At 42.3% G+C, this 24,274-nt stretch overlaps 1 long non-coding RNA gene across 1 annotated transcript in view; it reads right to left on the minus strand.

Annotated features, from left to right (window-relative positions):
• The window catches only part of LOC116283442 (uncharacterized), a 41,983-nt gene extending 18,623 nt beyond the window's left edge, over positions 1–23,360 (minus strand). Inside the window, exons 1-3 of the long non-coding RNA XR_004193023.2 lie at positions 23,293–23,360; positions 7,143–7,254; positions 3,753–3,988 (exon numbers count right to left, since the gene is read on the minus strand). This is a non-coding gene — a long non-coding RNA (uncharacterized lncRNA). The remainder of the gene's footprint in view (positions 1–3,752; positions 3,989–7,142; positions 7,255–23,292) is intronic.
• Positions 23,361–24,274: the final 914 nt, after the last annotated feature.

Below are 24,274 nucleotides of genomic sequence, written 5' to 3' on the forward strand. Positions count from 1 at the left end.
GAATTAAGTATTGTGAACTAATCCTTCAAAGTCAAAACAAAACAAAACAAAACAACAATGCTATAGTTGCAACCCCAGGTGCAAGGTTAGGGCTGATTTAGAGAAAAAAAATTGTATTTTTAGATTTTGTTTCATAGGATATCCGATAATATGGCAAACACTGGGATCAAATTTGATGACAAATAATGCTGGCCGTGAGAAGCAGTAGGTGGTGTGATGCTAAGCATGTTTGGGGTGTGTCTCATTATTGAAATATTCTCAAACTGTGAAGAGAGGCCAGTGGAGGCGCTGGCCGTGCACGGCTTCACAGCAGCTGTGTAGACCTCGGGTCTGCTGCTCTGTGTCCACGGAAACTTCTCTGCCTGAGTTTTTTTAGGATCCTCTTTCTTCCTCCCAGCTTTGACCGCACCCCAGGGCTTCTTCCAAGTGTGGGGGTGGGTCTCCCTCAGAGATGGGAGCCCGCGATCCTAAAGGCCTCATCCCTCCTCTGCTTCCGCCTGACCTTCAGCCGCGAAATTTTTCCTCGGGAGTTTGCCTTTCTTCATCCTTTTGAAAATCACCCTCCTGGAGACAAGGTCAAAGGAGCCTGACCCCCTGAAAACCATTCTGCTTGGGAACGCCCTTCACCTGAGGATGGTGATCACTGGGGCACCTGAAATAGCTGGTGATTCCTCATCTCCACAGGGGGGGACATCAGCCTGAAATGGACTGACATTACAGGCAGCTTCTTAGTTCAACATAAAACAAGAGCACCCTAACAGCAGCCACGCAAGTGCTCTAATGTTACACAGAGAAGACTCTAGAACTTCTCTCCAAGCCACTGACATGTGGTAAAGGGGCCTATGAAGTATACAAGTCTGTGAAGACACATGGACGGTCTAGAGCTGTGCCAGCCAATATGGTAGCCATGCCACCTGCGGATGCTGCACACTCGAAATGTGGCCAGGGTCCCTGAGGGATGGAATTTCAAATTTTATTTCATTTCAATTCATTTAAATCTTCAATTTAAAAAGGAACGCAGTGTATAGTATTTTTCTGTAGGACACAACTTTATTGTTTTGCTAGGGCTACTTTTGATTTATATCATGGAGGTTATCAGTGTCGCAGTGCACGTGGCAGCACGTGTATTACTTCTAGTCTTTATTCTTAATTTTTAAGATATCAGTTACAGGTTGAAATGATAATCTTTTTGATATAATGGTTTAAATGAAATACACTGTTAAAATTAATTTCCCCTCTTTCTTCTTCCCCTCTAATGTGGCCACTGGGAAGTTTAACATTATGTATATGTAACTTGTGTTATATTTTAATCAGATGGGACTAGTGTATCAGACAACTGATGTCTTCAGATATGGAAACAACAAAGTTGTGGCACACTTGGGAAGGAGAGAGGGTTGGGAGAGGAGTTATAATGCCATTATTTCTTTGGTTTTTATCCAAGGATAATTTCTTTCAAACAACTGGGAAAATGGAAAATGTTTAAGGTTTGCATTTTTTTATTGTGTGACAATAGTGTTTAAAATTTTTCATATATTGCCAACTGGCCCTCTGCCCCTAAAATCAGTTCTAAAGTTAAGGAATAGAAGGACTTTGTATACAATGGTCCAGGGCAGGGTTGTCTGACATGTGGCCGCATGTGGAGTTATTTCAAGGGTCCACAAATCCATGTGGGCCAAGTAGCGTCTGTAGACTGAATAAACAACCTCTGGCTACTGGCATTACAGTCTTTCAAAAGGGTAGGCATTGCTGTGATTAATAAAATGTAAATTCACTTCAACATGTTACCAAATTCAGAGTAGTTAAGGGGTCATCATATATTTTTGCAATCAAAAGACTCTAAAAGTCAGCTACTTTTACCTGAAGTGTTGGATCTTTGCTAGCTCATGCGATGTCTTTGTACAAATTAGAGCAAGGCATGTCAGGGATTCAAGCCCTAATTATTCCCCAAGGGTGTGACCTGCATTATAATTTGCCACAGCCCTGATATATTTTGGTATTCAAAAAGTTCTTCAAACTTGAAAAGGCTGAATTGTATCCTGGAGAATACTGCAGACAAAAACTGTTGCCCGTCATTCAGTTTAATAATGAATGTTGTCTGGCATCAAGCCATAAGCCCCTGCAGCTGCCCCAGTGGTGTGCCCTGAGGGGAATTCAGGACGGAGGAAAAACAGGATACTGGCTCCAGATAGTTAAGATGCTTATCAGGAAAAAACCTCAATGAGGTTTTTAAGCCTAAAATCGTTGAGACGTCTATTTTTCATGATCTTTTAATGCTTGACGATATACTTTATTCCTAGCAGGAACTCACACACACCCTGGCTCCTCCCTTCCGTCTTTGGAACGGTTTCCATGGAGCGATCTGAGAGGCTGCCTCCCAGGCTATAGTCCTCAGTGAGGCCCCTGAATAAAACGTGACGCTCAGCTTTTAGCGTGTGTGTGTTGTTGCTGTTGTTGTTGTTGTCTTTTTAGTTGACAGTACCCAGCAAATGAGAAATGGATGCTCCACCTTCCAGGACCCTGCCTTTGCCACTGTCCTGAGTCAGTGTCCTTGCTTCTGACCTGGAGGCTGGTGAGGTCTGCCCCGGTGGGCTCAACCAGGTCTCAGGATGAGGGTGGGCCCACTGCTGGCATTCACATCACCTATCCCCGTGGAGGCTGGAAATGGGAGCCTCTGGTCCCATTGCCCCAAAGGTTCTAGAAGGAGCAAAGTAAACGTTGGAAGGAAGCTGCAATCGGGATCCTCTGACCTTTAATCTAGGAATTCACAGCAGAGTGAAAAATAGGCTATTTCTTCAAAATACGTTAAAATGTATTTAAATTTAGAGAACATGGTTTGTCAGCCTCAGCACTCCTGACATTCTGAGAACTCTTTGTTGTGGGCTGTCCTGTGCATTAGGATGTTTAGCAGACTCCTGGCCTGTGTCCACTAGATGCTGGTAGCAACCCCTCTCGGTTGTGACCATCAAAAACGTCTCCAGACACTGTCAAATGTCCCCTGAACGGGAAAACTGCCCCAGTGGAGAATCACTGATTTAGAATATCAAAACATTTGTGGTATTAGCTTATTTTCATAATTTTCATGATTTAACTTTTTATAGCTGTGAGTACATGGACTTCAGAATCTGACATATCTAGATCCAAATCCTGGCCTACACATTACTAGCTGTGTGACCTGGGGCGAGTTACTGAACATCTCTGTTCCTTAATTTCCTCACCCGTAAAATGGGGCAATAACCATGCTGTCCTCGTAGATATGTTGTGAGGATTAATAAGACAAACTTCTTAATTAGTGACAATGACTATCAGCCAGTACACTCCCAGGCCCCCTTTTGTACTGGCCTAATGCTGGATGTCTGCGGATTTAAGCTAACGTCAAGGCAGCCTCTGGTTTCTGTGTTAGTGTGGCAGCGAAGAACCTCTGAAGTCCGAGAACCAGGCTTCAAACTCCAGGTGTGCTCTGGACTGAGTCACTAAACCTCTGAAACCACAGTCTTTCATCTATTTTTAAAGAGAGAGAGGGAGGGATAATGAAAGACTCTCCCTTGCAGGGCTGTTTGGGGATGAAAAGACGTATCTAGAGACTGAGCTTATTAATCATTGTTAGGTGGCGCGAGGCTACACGTGAATGCAGGGAAAAGCAAAGGAAGATGTTTTATGAAATTTCCCCCAAATCATTTTCAACCTTCCTGCCCCACGGTTGCCCCACCCCACCCAACTCAAGGACATCTGCTCAAACCCCAGAGCCCTCATACCTCATTTTGTGGACGTCTAAGGGCATCACTCCCGTTCCTTGAGGCTACCTCTGGGGGCTCCTCTTCCTGTTCCTAGAAGTGCTCCTCAGTCTCCCGGGCTGCGCTGTTTCCAAGTCTGCTCCGACGACCCCCGGGCTCTCACTGTGATGAAGCCAGACTTCTTCACACCACGTCACACTGACGTGGACGCAGTGTGATTTGGCCACAGGTTCTCTGCTGAGCCTCAGTTTCCTCACCTGTAAAATGAGGCAGTTCAAGCAACCCTTTCTCCAGGAAGTGTGGCCTCACTCAGGGCAGCAGGTGCTCCTCACCTGCCATGCTGGGCATTTCTCTGTCCCTGTAAGTCTACCTCCCTTTAAACCCGTTTCCTTACTAAACCATGAGCTCCCTTACATCAAAGACTGTCCTGTTCACATTTATATCCCAGACGTAACTCCTGCCACAAGGCAAATCCTCAACAAACGTTTGTTAAATGAATGAGTGGGAGACAGTGGGAGATAGGATCATGGTCCAAAGCTCTAAGTGGGACAAGCTGGGGTTTTTTTCCCTTCTCACCCTTCTCTTGCCTTCACTTACCAGTTATTTGCTGGGAATACATCTTTTATAAGGTTAAGCAGAGACAGACACTGTTAGCATAGTAACTCATGGCTGCCAAGCTATGACAAGTGGTTAATATTTGCAAGATAAATGTGAGTGGAGTTGGGGATTTTAGTTTCTCTGGAGAAAATCTCAAGATTTGATTGCTGTCCCTTAAGAATGAAAGCACTCAGCTGAGCACCGAGGACCCTGAGAAGGGAGGTCCGAGGGCAGAGGGGGTGTGGGTGAGGAGGGAAATCCCAGTAAACCTCCAGGGTGGCCTCCGACAGGACCCTGGTGGGAAAGGAAGCAAGAGTCTGTACCACCCTCTGGGCTCCGTGAGTCTTCGTAGGCACCTAAGAGTAAGATTCTCTTTCTGGAAGTCCCAGTCCCTGGAGCCTCCTACTCTCCCTCCCAACAAAATAACTTGTCTAAGTAAGAGATTACATTAAGAAAAAGGGCAAAGTTTATACTGTAATTTATCTGCTGTGATTCATAACTAGCAGCTGTCCTTTAGGGCTCTCCATACAGTGAAGGTTTGATGGATACTCTCCAGTCCAGGAGACCACAGTTCCAGTCCCATCAGCAGGACCTGCAGCCAGGTCCCAACTCAGATGTCTGGGTCCCCGTCTCCTCCCACCTCGCAAAAACAAGGTTTATGACTTCACTGTCCATCAACTAGACAGACTAAACTATCATGCTGTTGGTTCCCCAGTAAGGACAGCAGAGTAAGAAAAAGATCCTAATGTGAACCCTGCCAATAATTTGCAACATGACCTTTTTTAAGTCACAACTTTCCTAGATTTCAATGTTCTGACCTGTTTGGGGGAACTGTTACCGCTAGTTATACTGAGTCCACAGGGATGTTGTTGAGGTAAAATGAGACATTAGATTTAAAAACATGTCAAAATGGTTAGGTGTTCTGCGCATTCAAGAGACGTTTGTTACCAATTTGTTAAATAACTAGTGTGTGAAGGTTTCCGTTCATTCTGTGGACTAAGCGTGGAACTGAGGCAGCTGCTGGAATGTTAGTGGGGAACCAACAGGGTGGAATATGAAATAAGAAAGATGTGTTTCCTGGCCTTGAGTGTCTCCATGTCCCAGGGGAGATAAAAGCACACACAGCAATAAGTCTCAGGCAGAATGTGTTGAACACCGGAGAAAACAGATAAAGTGTTTCTGGGGGCAGCTTTCTTCTAACCACGCAGATCATTGTCATCCACAACCGGCAAACACCAATCTCCAGGGAAGCCAGAGGAGGGACATGGATTTGGGGCAGTAAGGTCTATTCACTACAGTTTTTAATTCTGATGTGAGTTGAATCCAAAGTTAGACTAGTTGAGTGAGACGGTTTTGCAGCTGTTTGGACAACACCATGGCCAGAAGGTCTAATTCAAAAAATTTTAAAATAAAAAAAAAAAAAACCATTTGTCAAGCAGAGATGAAAGTCAGCAGCAACAAGCCCATCACGGAGACACGAGGTGCTACCCAAGGAACATTCAGTGAGGCTTTTCCAGGCTGGACTCAAACACACATCTGTATAAAATGTAAAACAGAGAATGTGTTCAAGGGCTGGGAGCTGAAGGGAACAAGGAAAGAACATTTGGGAAAAGTGCAGCAGCTGCTTTCAAAATAGCCTTTCCTCTGAGCCCCAGGGGAGACGGGAGAGAAAATACGGCTCGTCTGCTCCAGTGCTTGGCACTCATTCGGCCTCCAGAGCATCCACGGTCCTTGGGACGACCCGGGGCTCCGGTGGAGACCGGTGAAGTGAGATCCCTGCTCTTCTGCCACAAGTCCTGGTCACATCCCAGTCCTTTCAGACACAGGCTTCTCAACCATTTCCTGCCGATCAAAAGAGGACGCCAGGCTGGGACATCTCGATCAGGAATTTTATTCCCTAAGTTTCTCCCTGAGTTTTCCTTTGCTCAGTTTGACTTTTTAATTTTGATCTAGTCTCCGAAGGCAGCCCTAAACCAGTTCCCTCTCAGGTACGATCAGGACCATTTACGGATGGAAGTCTAATGCATCCCTTGATTGTCAGTCAAGTTATTAGCAGGGATGGATACATCATAAAAGTCCACTGTGGGACATTCATAAAACCAAACACATACATAGTTCTTTCCAACATTCCTTCAGTTATTTTAAGGAAACACTCTTTTGTTCTAAAGTAGTGTGTCAGCTGGGACCCAGCCATCCACGCAGCTTTGGAAGCACATCCTTTGGGCCTGTGTTACTCTCTTCCTCACCCTCTCATGTGTACTGCCTGCTCCACAAAGCTTGCTTCCACAAGTGCCTAGAACACTGACAGTGATGGCAATGAAACCCCAGACTTGCAATTCTGACTGAAAGAAAGAGCCCCAGTTTTTGCCATATTAGTTCCGATGGCCTACTGTAACAAATTCGCACAAACTTGGCGGCTGAGAGGTCAGAATCTAGAATCAGTTCGCTGGGCCAAGGTCCAGGTGCTGGCAGGGCCGCACTCCCCTGGGGGCTCTGGGGGAGACTCTTTTTTCTCCACCTTTTCCAGTTTCCAGAGTTGCATTCTTTGGCTTGTGGCCTCTTGTTCCATCTCCAAAGCCAGCAGTGCAGCATCACAGTGCAAGGCCGTATTTCCTTCTTCTACTGAGTCAGATCTCCATTTCCCTCTTATAAAGACGCTTGGGACTGCATTTAGAGGCCACCCAGGTAACCCAAGATAATCTCCCCACCTCAGTATCCTTAACTGAATCATATTTGCAGCCTCTTCTGACACATAAGGTAACAGCCATAAATTGCACGGATTAGGAATGAGGTATCTTTGGGGCCACTACTCACCCGACCACACTGTGGCAGATGCACCCGCCCTCTGCCATGGATCTGAAATGTTGTTCAAGAAAGGCGATGCGTCCCTGGTGCCTGCTGCGTATCATGGATCTAGGATGACCCACTGTCATGTAATTGAGAAAAAAAAAAGTAAAAATCTAATCATAATCAGGGCAGAAAGCCCTTTGGTGTTCATTATAGCAGGGCCTCACTAAAAAATCAAAGAAACACAGCCCTTCATTTAAGCATCCCAGGTGTCTAGGTTTGGAGGCACCAGGGGAAGAACATGGAAGCGTCATGAGAAAAGACCACACTCCAGGCTCACTCCTAACACGTGCAAGGACCATGCAAGAGCACAGACAGAAGCCCACACTGCATGTGTCTAGAATATTAAAAAGTACAAGCCAAGATAACATAATAGGAAGTGAAATATGTTTTCTCTTACACTGACCAGCAGACCTTCACAGTGACACAGAAGCCATACTTGAATCAGGGAAACCTGGGCTTCCGCTGTTTGGTCAGGAAGCTCTGCGAGGGCATGGGGGGAGAGAGCCATGGCCTCCAGCCCCTCCTCTGCCCACCTCCTGCCACCACTTCGAGGGGCTCCATCACCTTAGGACACTCCAGCCCACACGGCCTAAGCTCCATCCTCACTTCCCCATAAAAAGCTGCCCATTGGCCACTCCCAGGCCTAAGGTCAGTGCATCAGTGGCGCTACCTGCCCTCAGATGGGCAGACAGAGCAAGAGGATGGGGCAGGCCCTCGGAGCTGCCTTAGGGACTTTTGTGCAGAGAACTCGGGGTTCTAGTCATCCAGATCACGAGCTGGAACCATGCTTCTCTGCTGAAGCAATATTTTTATTGTGTTTTTAAAGTGTTCTCTCCACTACAGACCAACACTTCTATAAAATACAACTTAAATGACTGAGAAGTGTCAAATTGCCATAGAAACTACTGAACATTGATTTAGCTCACTGTGGACCAGTGGCAAACAGACCATGCTTGGTGCATCACTAGACTAGAAGATGAACGTGAGTGAATTCGTGTTCTCACGTCACTACAAATACTGATACTGATGACCTGGTAGTTTCCAGGGGTCAAGAGTCCAGCCATGGTTTAGCTGGGTCTTCTGCTCTGGGTCCCACCAGGCTGCAATGAAGGTGCCAGCCAGAGCTGGGGTCTCATCTGAGGCTCAGGGTCCTCTTCCAAGCTCACTGGTTGCTGGCCGAATTTAGTTCCTTGCAGCTGTAACTATCAGCAACTTGCTTCTTCAAGGCCAGCAGGAGAATCTCTCTTGTCAGGAAAGGCTCAGTTCCTCTTTTAAGGGATTTGACCAATCAAGTCAGGCCCAGCAGGAACAACCTCTCTTTTGATTAACTTACAGTCAACTGATAGGAACAATAACTACATATTCCAAATGCCTTTGCCGTATAACATAACCTGATCACAGGGGGGACATCCATCATATTAATAGGTCCTATCACAGGGAAAGGGGAAGACACAGGGGGTAAGAAGGTAGCATCTTAGAATTTTTCCTACCACAGTGGACTTAAGGTGGTTACATCATGTGGCCCTGTGGACTCTTCTCTTCATGGTCAGAGGGAGGCCACAGTATGACCTTGGAAAGCTCAGGGCCCAGGGCAGAGGCCATTCGCCCCTGAGAGAGGTTCCGCCCCTCCCGCCGCAATAGTTCAGGATTAGAGCTAAGTCAGTGTCCCCCTCAGGAGCCCAGACTCCAATGTTGAAAGGCACTCCTCCCTTCCTTTGCTTTGGTGCCAATATTCCTTGCCGCCCCCTAACCTAGTATAGTGCTTATAGACAGACAGGATTGTCGCAGCTGTATTAAACCCATATTTTGTCATTCTGGAGCTACCAACAGTTGGTTGCTTGGAGATTAACATATTATCAGTAAACACCAGAAACCTCCAGTCCCCTTTCTATCAGGAGCTGAGAGTTCATCTGGGCTCCTTGTTTACATCACTGTGCATTCCTAGAGATTATGGCTGGATCAGCCTGTAAGCATCATTCTGATTCAAAGCATGGGAATATTGCTATGCATGCCGTGATTTTAATGCAAAATGACTGATTTATTAAACAAGCTAACAGAAAGTTATACATTCAAGTGAGCTTTGGCCTTTAATATAGTGTCCTTAGGAGACTGTATTCTAATAGCAATGAGACTGCCATTGTATAAATCATTTTTGCAATTCCTCCTTGGGAGGAATCTTCAAAAGCCTGTGGCATACTCTATTTAATAACCCAGTGGTGGAAAAATCTTCCTCTATTGATAGTGACTTTAATTTGGGGGAAGAATCATGCCATTCAGACCCAAAGGTCATGATCAACTAATTTGTAGGTAATCCAGCTGAATTACGAAAACAAGGTACACATAAAAGTGTTCTTCCCAAGTTGTTTGTAACTGTACTCAAAGTAGTACGTACAATGACCAAATTATTGCGAATAAGATCACAGCCTACCAAAGTGACTCCCTTGAAGAATAACATAACAATTAGTGCTTTACGGGTTATCGAGGGGGCTATCATGTACAGATCTCTTGAAGTAGAATGTGGAAATATTTTTTATGATTAACTGCCATTAATTGAAAGAAATTGAGGTGCACAGAATATCTTTTCACAAGATCTCACAGCTGGTAAACAGCAGAGCCATCAAACTCAAGTCTTTAAATCTCAAATCCAGGGGTCTTACCATGAGACCAGGAGGGGCAGATCTACAGCACTTGTGTTTCCACTGTCCCCAACCAGGTTCATGGCAGCCCTTGCTAGCTGCTAGAAGATCTGGCAAGGCACTCTTTCTGCTGAGCTAGATTCAGACTCAGAATCCCAAACACAGCTCTTTAGGGAGCCAAACAAATGAAGCTGGGATACTCAATTTACTTCTCCTTTTGCATTATACCATTTTCAAGAGGACAGCACTCTTTTGTTTTGTTTTGCTTTATTTTTTTGAATCAACAGAATGCAGTAATCCAATCAAAAAGGACAGTCAAATGTGCTTGCACTTATTCAAGAAATCAATCATCTAAGTTATAAATAAGTAGGTAATTTGTGTCCTTTTTTTTTTAGATTCCACATGTAAGCGATATCATATGGCATTTTTCTTTCCCTTTCTTGCTTACTTTGCTTAGAATGATGATCTCCAGGCCTATCCATGTTGCTGCAAATGGTATAATTTAACTCTTTTTTATGGCTGAGTAGTATTCCATTGTATAAATATACCTCCTTTTCTTTACCCAGTCCTGTTGATGGACATTTGGGTTGTGTCCATGTCTTGGCTATCATAAATAGTGGGAACAGTGCTCATTGAATGTACAATTTCTAGTATGTTTGTTTAAAAATTAGAGTCCTTACTTATCATTAAAGTCACGCAATGTGTCAGTTAACTCTTTGGCTTTTAGTATTTGTTCCAGGCCATGAAACCTTAGGGTCTACTGGGAAATAGTAAAGCTAGGTGTTCTCCATAATTCACATTCCTCTTCAGAGATCCTCTGAAGAATTACACAAGTCCACCTACACAACACACAGCTCTGAAGATACTCTCCTCTCCCCAAGCTCATTGTGTCTCCAGTTAGCTCTGAGGAGCCACCGTTCAACATGAAATCAGTACCATATAAAAATGGCATAACTACCTGGCTTTTGGAATTTTAGGGTGTGTCAGTTTCCATGTACATCAGTTAGTTTAAATTAAGTTGTTCTATTTTTAAACTTGAGTTTAGTAAAGCAATCTGATAGCTTTGTTGATGGTCCTCCTAAGGTCTCAATTGAAGCTGATTTCTATTTTCTAACTGCCACTACGTATTTTGATTTTAGGCTTGTGACAGTAAATTAGTGTTTCTCAAAGAGTGCCTGAGAACTCCTGCATCAGAGTCATCTAGGGAATTTTTTTAGTACCCTAGGTATGTCTGGTGTCTAGTGGTGTTTCTCAGGAATATGACTTTTTAACAAGTTTCCTGGATGATTTAAGAGATTTAAGAACAATTGCAGGTTCTACTTCCACATAAAATTGTGGAACACTGTTGCTCTTGCCAAGGGAAAAAAATCTATCTATACCTACATCTATATCTATATCTGTCTGTATCTTTAACTCTTTAAAGCCAGTGAATAGTGAAGAGCTGTGAACACAAAGAGGGGTAACCAAACTAAATTCCTGAAAATTCTAGACACAGGAAAAAAAAAAAAGCATTGGAGATTCTGAAGAAAGGTCAATATAAGTGATCTAAACAGAGCACAGTGGGAAAAAATAAAAGATTAAAAACAAAGATATTAGAAACCCAGGCAACAATATCAAATAGTCTAACATACATGGAATTGAAGCCCCAGAAAACTAGGAGAGAGAAAATTGGACAAAGAAGTATTTTTATATATTAAAAATGTTAAGAATTTTCTGAAATAGATAAGATGTTAAACTACAGATGCAAGAAACTCAGCAAATCCCAAGCAGGGTGAATACAAAGAAGATTGCCCCTAGGCATGTCAGAGTCACCAAAAACCAAAGATAGAAGAAAAACTCATAAAAGAAGCCGGGGGCAGGGGTGGGGTGGGTGGGGAGACACTTCACATTTAGGGGTAGAGGGGAGGAGAGATGTGGATGACACCACCTTCTCATGAAGAAGAGTCAGCACAGGGAACTATATTCAGTACCTTGCAATAACCTATAATGGAAAAGAATCAGAAAAGAAGAGAATACATATATATATCTGAGTCACTTTGCTGTACACCTGAAACGAACACAATATTGTAAATCAACTATACTTCAATTAAAAAAAAAAAAAAGGAAGAGTCAGTTCCTTGGACTCCCTAGTGAATATGTACTTGTCTGGCCAAGACTGGGGCTTAAGAGACCACAAGACACTGTTGTGAATTGATGAGATGCTCAGAGCTATGGCAGAACGAACACTGAGAAGAGGACAAATCCAGAAAGCCACAGAGAAGCAGAGCCAGAGCCCTGGTGTGGCTTGGGTGCAGCATGCCTACTTTGGGACTTGTTATGCAAGATAATGAACCCCCCTCATGGCTCAAGCCACCCTGAATTGGGTCCAAGGTTTCTTGAAGCTAAAAACACCCGCACCAACACAGCATCCCACAGACTCTTTGTTATTGAGAACATGTATGCCTGGGAATCTTTGCTACAAACCATCCCATTTCCCAGAGGTACTAGCCAAGGAATTCATCCACAAACCAATGAAATGCTCAGTCTTTGTCGTCAAATTCCCTCTGTCTACCCTCTTCTTTTCCTTAGTTTTATCCCCTTCAACAACTACTCAAAGACACTTGGTACACTGAAATCACTCAAGCAATAATACCAAAAGCTACGTGATGCTGATTGGAGACACTTGAAGAGAAACAATGCTTTGAATTACAGCATGTTTCCTAGTGTTATTGAACAACACAAAATAGGACCCACTTAGCCCTATACCCCCACTGCGTAATTCATCGTCTGGCTGATTTGGGAATGTCAGAGTGCTTTTGGGGGCCCTCTGAGCACTTCTTTCCTTTCCATTCCTTTTCTTGATTGCTTTCAGAAGAACCAAAAACAAACAAGGCATGTTAATTACTAAGGCTATTCGTTATTTTGTTCAAAGCCTCAAAGCTTGAAAGAATCAGAACAATTTATTTTCTGAATTCAGTCACCACAATTTCTGAACCAGCCAACATGGGGACAATCTTTAGCACTTGTTGACAGTGTTCTTTCACTGTAAGCTGTAGTGCCCCTAGAGCAATGTTATAAGAGGGTCCTGTGGACTGAATGCAACAATTAAGTCTTTTTCTAAAGATGTGCAGATAAGATTGCTTGGGAGTTGGGAAGCGACTTTATTCTTGGAAGCCTAGTTAATTCCAAATTAACATAATGTTGAAATTTTCCTTGCCTACCCTAGAAGGGTAATGTCCCCTGCTTTGTCAATTCTATAATTTGTATATATTTACTTTTGTCCTAGTAGATCCAGAAAAGTACAGAGAATAATAAAACCAACATCCATATAGTAGCCAAAATGATTTAAATAATGCTAACATTTTGCCATAGCTCTGTCACGACCAATTATAATGATGGATATCTCTACTTGACTCATGAAATAAATTAAGTGAAACCAAGAGCCCCATTTCCATTTTTCTCTTAAAGGGACATGTACAAGGAAACCTGTCAATTCTGAGCCTTTTGCAACCATGATTTCAAAACAAAAGAGACACGGGTTCAGGAATAGACCATAAATACTCCAAATGAGACTTTAACATGGTTCCATTGCTGCCTGGAGATGGGCTATGGCCGGTGAGGGAGTCTGTGGGGGACAGTAATACAGGACATTTAGCAAAGATAAATGTTCTATAAACACCCAAGTGGCTAGATCTGATGATCAGGAGCTTCAGGGAAACAAAGTCTAAAGCTACTCAGGTCTATGCTTTGCTGATTTCCTTTAATGCTTACGTATTCCGAGATTTCATTTTATAAACATCTTCATTTTAAATAACATCCATACACAGCTTGAACTGGAGAAGTTTAGACACTAAACTCCTCCTGTTCCCCTATTTAGTTAACACACATAGTCACACCTAACCGTGTGGGTCTTGAATGACTTTCCTTTCTTCCATATATGAACATAATAAAGTTCCCCTCACCTCCCACACCAGACGTACAGCTCTGTTAAAATTTCTTTTTAGAGCATTTATAGATTTTTGTAAACCAGATCTTCCCTGGTTTACAACCATCCAAGAATAAAAGCAGAGTTCAAAAAAGGGTTAAGCACGATCAGTTGACAATTACAGGCATCCCTAACAGGGATGAAGAAAGCAAACAAACAGCTGCTTAACGGATTTCACTTAAAGCAAAATCATCTCGTTTCCCCTCTTCACACTAAGGTATGGTGTCCTGGAGAAGCTTAAAAAGTTAGAAATCAAATTCTGCAAATAGATAGCAGTGATGGTTATACAACACTGTGAATGTACTTAATGCCACTGAGTTGCACATTTAGAAAAAATATTAAAATGGTAAATATTATGTTTATGACAACAAATATTTTAAACTAGAAATTATAAAATATTTAAATAGTTGAAAAATAGATCAAATGAAATTGTAAAAAAAAAAACTAACATTTTATCATGCCTTTTGGGCAAACAGAAAGTCTTTTAGAGTTGACAAGACACAAATCGAGGTAGAATTTAACAGTACCACGTGTAATTCTATTTCTCAAACACTCTGTGGGCTGAGGTCCACTCGTGCTTTTTGCTTCCTAAACCAGAAAAAGAACAGGATAGCTGATGATTAAAACTACAAGAGATTCCAAATTTAAAATATGGTTTTACTCTGCTTCTGGACAGGACCCTTTCTCCTATCTAGGCTCTGCAGTGACAGTCAGTCTGGTCACCCAAGTCCACATGGCATTATTTGATATTTAAAAAATGCAATTTTAATCTGTGTTAGGTCATACTTGCTTACTTTGATATGCTTTTTTAGCACGATATGCTTGAGCTACGTTGTGTGGATCAGGTTACTATGGAAAAGCCCTAATCAAGCTGTATATGAACTTTGTTAAACATTTAGCATCTGTTTCCCAAAAATCCACTAGTAAAGGACTCAAAAGGTAATAAGGTGAACCAGTTCATTTTATGATAATGACCTGTCGCCTGGAAAACGTGTGCCTTACGTGCCCCCAAAATATCTGACTACAGCCAAACAGAAAAACAAGTCATTAGAATTTCTCCCTGACAGGGCCTTAGTTTACAACCAGCCAGTATATGATGAAAGTTTATGCTCCTTTTCCACATAAGTTATTTTTCCAATAGAAAATTGTTCCCAGCTGTTCTGACCCAGATGTGTTGGCAGCCCATGCTGTGAGGACCATTTTACAGGTGATGAAGCCCTCACACGATAAAGTTTACACAACTTATATACAGCTGGTCTCCAATACAACTTTGGACTTCTAATGCCACCTTCTCAAAAAATAAAAAAAAAAAAGTGATTTCCTGGCACTTCACTTGGGGCACAGTTAAAAGGAACCTGCAGTGCTGTAGGCCCATATTTATGTAGACCCTGGGCTTAGGAAGCTAGAATAAGATAAATGACCCAGGTTCCCCCTTCTCCTCAAGAATTCAGCCTGCTTTATCTGGAAACCACTCTGGACCACTAAGAAAATGATCAGAAATTGTCCCTGGGATTTGGCTTCCAGGAGAGGTTAAGTCATGATGTCTGAGTGAGCTCAAGTTGACATTCATCTTTTAGCTTTACCTTATCCCATTCTAGACTGCACCAATTCCCCTCACCTTTCCGTTTAAATAAAAGGTCATTTTTTAAATGAACAAGTTGTTTGTAAAATTAGTGCAAGATCACCTTCCATTGGGAAGTCATAGGAAAACCAAAGCAATGTGATTGATAATCTGGGTGACCGTACATCCAGGTTTTTCCCAGGACAGTCCCAGGCAATTTAACATACATCAGATGCTTAATTTTTCAAACAAAACATTATTAATAATAGTGGAAATAGACAATCTGGGATGGGTTTAGTAGATCTCCACTTGGCATTCCCAGCCTCCGCCAGTCTTAAAGAGCAGTGTGGAGACACATGCAGTAAACTGAGTTCTCACTTTTTCTCCTGGTAAAATCTGAAGAATGACCAGTAATAACTTTCTCTTTTTTCCCAATTGTTTGCTGATGAGGTGCAACTGACACACTCTTTGAAGGACAACATGGTAAAACAGTGTGCCCAGCCACCAGTTCCGAGGGACTCTGTGGTAGTGAGAGAGCCTGCCATGACTTAGGTGGTCCATGAAGCTGCCCGGCCACATGCTGGCAGGGTCACTGGGAAACTGAGAAAGTGCAGGGTAGATGTAGGTGAAACATGTTAAGGAAGAGGGGGCTGGGCAGCCCCATCATGGAACATATAGACTACAGTTTGAATACTCTTGCTTATAGTGGTTTTTGTCACTTACCATACAGTGTATCTACAACCAGTACTTACTGCATTGTTGGGGAACATTTTTTCTTTTATAACAAACTCTTTGGAGCACAATCAGCTTCAAAAGATCAAAGTACAATTATAGGGAAAAAATAAAATATTAAAGCTGTAGATGAATGTATAATTTTCATAAAATATTTGACGACATCTTGCTTCCACCACCATAGGGATATCATAATGCTGTCGCTCGCTACATGAAAATCAGTAAACAGAAATTTGCTGAAGCATCAACACTGGCTTCAAAAGTTTATTACTTTAAGTGGACAATGCTCAAAGATGATTTAACACAAGCAGCTCCACAAGGTATGTTTTCACGTCACTCTGTGAAGCTTAATTTTTCACATAGGTGCAATGAGTGTTCTCCTAAATTAATTTCACTCATTCTCAATTCCAAATTTTCTTATGCATGCCTGACAAATGTAGTATTAGCTGCTAATATGTCTCCACTAGCAGAAGTAGAACTATGTGAACATTGAGATGACATAAGCATTATATTAGGGTCATCAGATGCTTCAAGTGAGGAATTTGTCAATTCTAATAAGGGTTCATTTTTTAAAAAAACAAATTCATAAAATTAAACCACTGGAAAGTTCATTCCATCAAAGGTGAAAAATTGGACATTATTTTGATTGATATTATATATCTAGTTTAAAAGTTCATCATTGAAGAGAAATTTGTTTGGAGGGTGATAAATTTTGATGGCCAGAATCCTGGTAGAAACCATATTATTACTAAACTTAGAACCTGTGGAACAGAAACATACTTGGACTGGGTAGCAGAATGTATGTATATAATTAGTATTTTTGTCCAAAAAAGCTGTGGTAGTCCACCAATGGAAATGGAAACTGAGTTGTCATATTTTATACACACACACACACACACACACAGTAACTGGATCACAAAATTCTTTCTGCCTCTCAATTGATTTAAAATATCTGAGTCTTTATGATAAACTACCTTATTAAAATCAACCTAAGTGTCCTACAATGCTCTGAATTTTGGTTGCATTTGATTCAAAATCTTCTGGAAGTCTTCAAAATATGGAGTGAATGGAGCTTTTTTTTGTTTGTTTTTAATTCAGCTTTTGAACTTAAATCTTTCAGAAAAATAGAATTATTGAAAACCAAGCTGACAAACAGGCAGGACCATATACATAATTTGTGGGGCCTAGTGTAAAATGAAAATCCAGAATCCCTTGTTGAAAAATTAAGAATTTCAAGATGGTGACAGTGGGGCCATAAGCCAAGTGTGGAGCCCTTCTAAGCACTGGGATCTGTATGAATGCACACGTCACAAGCCCACGAAGCCAGCTCCACAAACAGGAAGACATTGAAATGTATCCTGCAAAAGTAGGGGGGGGTGGGGCAGGTGGAGTCAATGAGCACTCAATTAAGTACAAGATTTAATTCTGAGATTCTATAACTGTGCCCTAGATGATCTCAACCTGTGAGAAGAATATTTTGATGGAGCCCCTATTTTTATTTGGCTAAATTTAGATTCTGTCCCAGAATAGGACGTAATTGAGAAGGGCTACAATCTTGAATCATCTAAATTTGGGGAACCATTCAAAAGAATCGTAAATAGAGACAACTCACTCAACAAGCTGTACCATAAAAATAGTTGTCAAAGAAAGGTACTCTGAATAGAAGACAAAATTACCTGAGGAAATATTTGGACTGAGTTATTTATATATTTCAGTATTTTTAAAAATCAGAATTGAGACTAGCTTTTATTTAGCAGAACTGCTCTCAGCTTACCAGGTACTTCATCACTGGTAGCGAGTATTTTCTCAATTAAATATATTGTGGTCCCTAGAGAAGTCAACAGAAGTATCAGCAATTTCAGATTTATTAAACTCAAAATGCAGACAATTTTGTGGAAAAAGTTAACAATAATAAAACTATTCAAAACTATGTTCTGCAGAATATCATGACAGGTAGACTGAGAAGCTGATTAAAATACATATCGAGAATAACTATTCTGCTTAAATGTTTTTTAATGTTCACATAAACATCAAGAAAAATTTCAAATTTGCTTTAATGTAGAGATATATGTTCTTTTATTTCTTCAAGGGAATTTTACATTTAAAAATTGTTCCTGAATAGAACCATCTTATAGGTCTATCAATATAAGAAAATGATTTGTTTGTCAGTAAGAAAATCTTTCAGAAAAAGTTATCATCCTAATTGTTTTCATGCCCCCTTTTGCTGTCAAAGAATCTTTTATTATTTTTCTCCCTAAACTGCATTCTTTTAAATTTTTTATGCTTTTTTTATTGAAGTATAGTTGGTTTACAATGTTATGTTAATTCCGGTGTACAGCATAGTGATTCAGTTATACATATATATATTCCTTTTCATATTCTTTTTTTTTTACTATAGGCTATTACAGAGTATTAAACATAGTTCCCTGTGCTATATAGTAGGTCCTTGTCATTTATCTATTTTATAGATAATAGTGTGTATCTTTTAATCCCAAATTCCTACAGAGTGTCTTAATTTGGATGACGAATTATAATGGTTATCTTAGTAATGATAATAATGGTCACCATTTATTAAGCACTTGGGGTGAGCCCAACACTTTGCAGGCATTAGCTCATCTGACCCATAAAACAAGCCTATAAAAGGCAGCGTTTTATCAACCAACTTAACTGCTGCGGAAACTGTGCCTTACGGTGGTTTGGCCACTTCTCTAAGGTCACGTAGCTGGGAAAGGATCTGGGCCCAGGTCTCCTCTGACTCCCAGACTAGTGCGCTTTAACTCATCCTTTAGATGAGCTCACCAGAGATTCTGACTTAAAAAGGACACTTGCCCAGGGAAGTTTCCAGGAACAAACCCAAGATCTCTGATACAACAGTCAAAACCCTGCTGCCTCTAAATATGACTAATGTGTGGCACTGATCACTGCTGATTAACTCATACCTTCACTTTATGGCACTGTTCACAGGGATAACAGAAAAGTCCATTCAGTCTCCAACATTTATTAATCACCAACGATATTAAGGGCCCTGTGCAGACACAGAAGGAAACCAGATCTGGCTCCTCCCCCCAGACCTTTCCCTGGAGTCGGAGGCCAGGATGACATGTGCCATTTAAGTCCCCTGGGGTGATGGGCCTTCGCTCCCTTTGTCCTGCAAGGACTCCCCTCTGGCAGAGCCATTCTTGGGCCTTCAGGGCCCTGACCTGGCTTCTACCCTTCTTCCTCCCCCCAAGTTGAGAAGGCCATGGCTGTCTGTAAGTTTGGAGAGAGACCGAGATAGAGGCCAGGGATCGGCAGGGTTGAGGTTAACCCTTCCCAGCTTTGAAGAGTATGAGGGCTTGTAGCCTTGTCACAGATGTGAAAGCTTCCAGGTCAATGAGACACCTCCCCTCAAATACCCAGTGCAGTTGTTTGAGAAAGGCGGACTGTTTATCAAGCTTTCTGGTGGAAAAATCTCCTTAATTTCAATAATTTTTCATGTTACCATTTCATTATCATTTTGTGCAGTGGAGCTGTATCTTTATTTATAAACAAATGAAGGCAAATAGTTGCTTGGATAACTGGCCAAAGAAATTTACTCCAAAGAGACTTAACCCACCAGGAAAACCTATTTCAATTGTTCACCCCAAAACTCATGATGTCGCACAGAAAAGATGCGCTTTACTTTAACACATATGATCCTTCCCTTATAAAAGGGGACACGATGGCAGAGGTTGGGTATAGTTCAGCAGTAGAATATATGCTTAGCCTGCACGAGGTCCTGGGTTCAATCCCCAGTACCTCCGTTAAAAAATAAATCAATCAATAACCTAATTACCTCCCCCTGCCAAAAAAATAAAACAGTTGGACAAAAAAAATTTTTTTTAAGCAGGGGGAACACATTACCGTAATGTTTACAGACCAAGCCACACTAATCAAGTTTAGATCTGAACCATCAGGATCTTAAGCCACATCCACTGGGTAATCAGAACAATTCTGTGCTTAGGGTGGTGCTTTCAAAATTCCACTACTTACTCTATCTCAGAATAGCTGTGCAGAGGGGGAAGGCACAGAATGGGACCTTTCTAGCTGGAGATTCGGAATCTCCCCTTTGGTGCCCCCGTGGGTCTTAGCTCAGTGTCAGACTTTCAGTAGGTTTCCAGCTATTACTAAGCAAACACAATTACTTTATAATATCACTGATACCAGCTTGTCCTTGGCAGGCTGAGAAAGGATTTCTGGAAGTTATTAAAAGTCTGTCTCCAAAATACTCTTCAAGGCCATCCTTACATAAGGCAGGATAGTACAAGATGTACAAGATGGAGTTCTTCTATGGGCTGGCAAAGAGAATTTTAGGAAATTCCCTTTAGTGGCTATTAGGAAGAGTAGGATCCACTGCTTTCTTTGTTTCCTTTTTTTTTTCTTTCTTTTTTCTTTTTTTCCCAAATTAGGTCCTCCTGAAGATGTAAACGAATTCCCTTTAATGGTCTAACACAGGAAAGAAAACAGCTCTTTCTAGGGTTATCAAGACATCCACATACGTCTGCGTTTGATGTGGTTAGCGTGTGGGGAGGATGAGAGATCTATGACTGTCTCCCCTTCTGATGTCGCCTTCATCAGATCCACAAAAGAAAAGTACAGCAGATCCCGTGATACACTGTCCAGACTCCCTGGAAGTGCAGAGGATCACAGCTGAGTGAGTGTTAGCTGTTGCAGGCTCACAGCTGAGTCTGTCCTCAGGGCTTGCCCTTGGCTGGAGGGAGCCACCCAACCCCAAGTTACACTCCTCCCTGAGAGCAGAGTCCATACAGTGACTGAGGCAGGGCTACAAAGGCCTGGACAGCTCTAAAGGGCCAGCCCAGCTCCCTGCAGGAGCATCTGACGCCTCCTGTTGCAACCACATCACAGTTCAACTTCTGCTGCCCAGTCTTGGGTCCCAACCAGCTCACAGGTGTTGATCCCTGGAGCACTCACTCCCCAGAAACAATCTGCATGCAGATCTTCATCTCAGAGTCTGCTTCCTGGAGAACATGACCTAAGACAATGACTACGGAGAAAGTACCTGTGATGGATGTGTCAGGCATTTCAAATGCTGGGTCTCCAACCTGTGCAGCATCTCTACCAAGTGGGTATTATTAATTTCATTCTATTGGTAATAAAACCAAGGCTCAGAGAGGTGGTGTTCCCTGCCAAAAATTACACAGCAAGTGAGGCACAAGTCAATGTTTATAGCCAGACTCTCAACTTTAAATTCCACCTAATTTACTACATTCATGGCCCTATGCTTGGCAACAGTGTTTCCCATCACAGATTTTTTAATAAAGTCTAATTTTCATTAAAATAAAAATTAAAATTATATTTTGAAGATGAATGGAGTACCACTCTAAAGGGGTAGCACAAAGGAGTTTCTCTGTGGTGACAGAATAAATAAAATTCGTAATTTAGTTAACAGTATTGCACTAATGTCAGTTTCCTAGTATTTGTATTCATAATGGAGTATGGTTAGTTACAACATTATCATTGTGAGAAGCTGGGTGACAGGTATAGAGGAACTTATGGTACAATTTTTGCACCTTCTTTAGAGTACAGAATTATTTCAAAATAATGTTTTAAAAGTTCTAAAGCAAAAAAAGAAATGAGACATCAGAAATTTTGATGTCTTGAGAAAAATACTCCTCAAAAGGGACTTTACAAGGTATCTCACAATAATTGCTAAAGAGTAACATTAATCAGTTATCAATAAGAACTTAATAGAAATTTTTTTATGACTCATTGAGGGTTGAGTCAGCACTCCAGGAAGCCAGTCTCCCCACACTCAGCTGGCTTTAACCTCCCACCCTTAGAATCCAAATTCTCTCTGGGCCCCTAAACAAAGGGATTGCCCAACCAGCAGGTGTTGTCTCCCCAAGGCTGTCTTCCGCAGGAAGCTGTCCTGGGGCCCCGCCTAGTCCCTCCCAGTGAACTAGTCCGTCAAATCTATAGTGGCCCTTAGATGTGAAGGATGAAGTACAGGACAGTCACTGGAGGAAGGAAGATGATGATGGGATGGAATCAGGGTTGGGAGGAGGACGCCACAACCCTGAGAGGGAAGGTGTGTGTAAAGAGAGGGGCATCACATTCTGCTCTAATCCCTGTAATGTCTCCTCCCATCGCACCAGAAAAGTCTGAGTCATGAGAAGCGCTCACACTCAGGATGGCATTTACATGGTTTCTAAAATTCTAATTTTTACTTGAAAGCTCAAATTTTATCTTTGGCACAAGTTCTAACAGCTGTTTTCCCTTATGTGACAAGCTCTCTTCACTCATTTTTAAGAAAATGTCTGCCAGACACTCAAGTCTGAACAACCACAGTCTGCCTGTCCATCTTTTGTTCCTTCAAGTAAAAATGGTACTCCACGGAAAAAGATTATTCAGCGTGCAGCTCATATGTACAAGTGCTTTTCCTTGAGATACGATCCTACTTTCGTGTGCTTAAGAAGTGCTTTAGGCATTATTTCCTATTTGGTCTCTCAGAAATTTAAAAATATATGCATTCAAGGGTCAAAAAATTAACATTTTTTTCTGCGTAATCAAAGGCATTCTTAAATGAAGCTGCTTTTTTTTTTTTTGCTAGTACATGGTGATGAAGAATGCAATATCCAGTAGCAAAATTTGGTTCTCTGTCTTGATTTATACTCATACAGCTACAGTTTAACTCACCTGTTGCTCTTGTACCACCAATGCAAGTGTCAGCAAAGTGGGAAAGGGGAATCACGTCTTAGGAGGACCCCCACCCCTGCCCAGGGGTTTGCAGACCACACATTGAGAGTTGCCATAGCACAATGATGGAAGCGGGGTTGGGGATGGCGTTTTATTAGAAACAAAGTAGGTACACTGGTCCTTTTGGGCTGAGGCATACAAAGAGGGATGGAAGTTTTGTGGAAGAATCAAAGGAGGATGATAGGTTAGGCAGAGGGAACAGCGTGTGCAAAGGCTCAGAGGCATGGCAGGTGCGGTGTGCACCGAGAGCCTCAGGAACTCAGTGTTCACGCTGCAGTCCGTCCGCTCTGTGGCCACCACAGTCCTTACACCTTCAGAATGCATGATCCAAGAATAAAACCCCACATATCAGCATTTAACATATCCCTGGCGTGGTTCTAAGCATTCACTTAATCTTTGAAACAACTCTACCGGGTTGATGCTATTATTATCCCCTTTTAGAGATGCCGAAACTAAGATGAGCAACAAAGAAGTTAAATAACTCACACCAGATTCCACAGCTTGGAAGCGACACAGCCAGAACTGAACGCGAAGGGCCTGATTCCAGAGTCTGGTGCCATATACAGCTTCTCACGAGGAAAAGAGAGAGGCTCTGCTTCCAGTCTGGGAAATCTCAATTGGCTGGCCCAGGTCACATGCCCATCCCTGGGACCAATAGTGAAAGGGGACACATGCCCGCCTCCACTGGGGATTTCTCCAATCAGGAAGGGCAACACAAAGGATACTAGACAGCAATGAGAATGAATGATCTACAGCACATCTCCGTAACATAATGTTGGACAAAAGGAGACCTCAAAGAGCACATCCTGTGTGATGTATAAGCCAGGATTGTGCTCACCCTTCTGGAGGTGGTTAGTAACTAGAATGAGGCACTGGGGGTGGGGGTGGGGGTGGGGGCGGGGCATGTGGCGAGGACGGTGACGTTCCGTTTCCTGATTGGTCTCATCCACTTCATAACAATTCATTAAGCCACACACTTGCGGACTTTCTCAACACGTATATTTTTCACTTTTATGAACTGTTAAATTTTTTACTGAGTCTTTAGTGAAAACTAGAACTAGGTGGGGCGGGGAGGGGGTGGAGATCCACGAAGAAGTTTTATTTGATCACGGTGGCAAATGGGTTTCTCAGGATGAATAAAGGATTTATGCCCCACATCCTAAAAGCTCACTGGAATAATAGTGAAAACCCAAGGAGGAAGGGGCATCGTGTTTCAGACCGTTTTGTTCAGGTTTTCACTCATTAGCATTATAAAGCCAAAGGAAGGGTCGGGAACACAGTAGCACCCTGAGCAGGTGCCAGCTTCTCCCAATTAGGCCAACTGCCAGGCTCCACCGGCCCGCCGCCAGCTTGGGGATGGTGGGCTTGGCCGCGGGCAGAGGGGCGCAGCACCCTGCCTCCCCGTAGCTGTCGCTGTCCTGTGAGCGTTTTCTAGGTTGTAGATGGGCTCTCCACCTTTTCAACCCAT

This window comes from Vicugna pacos, chromosome 15 (genome assembly GCF_048564905.1).
Source record: "Vicugna pacos chromosome 15, VicPac4, whole genome shotgun sequence".
Lineage (NCBI taxonomy): Eukaryota > Metazoa > Chordata > Mammalia > Artiodactyla > Camelidae > Vicugna > Vicugna pacos.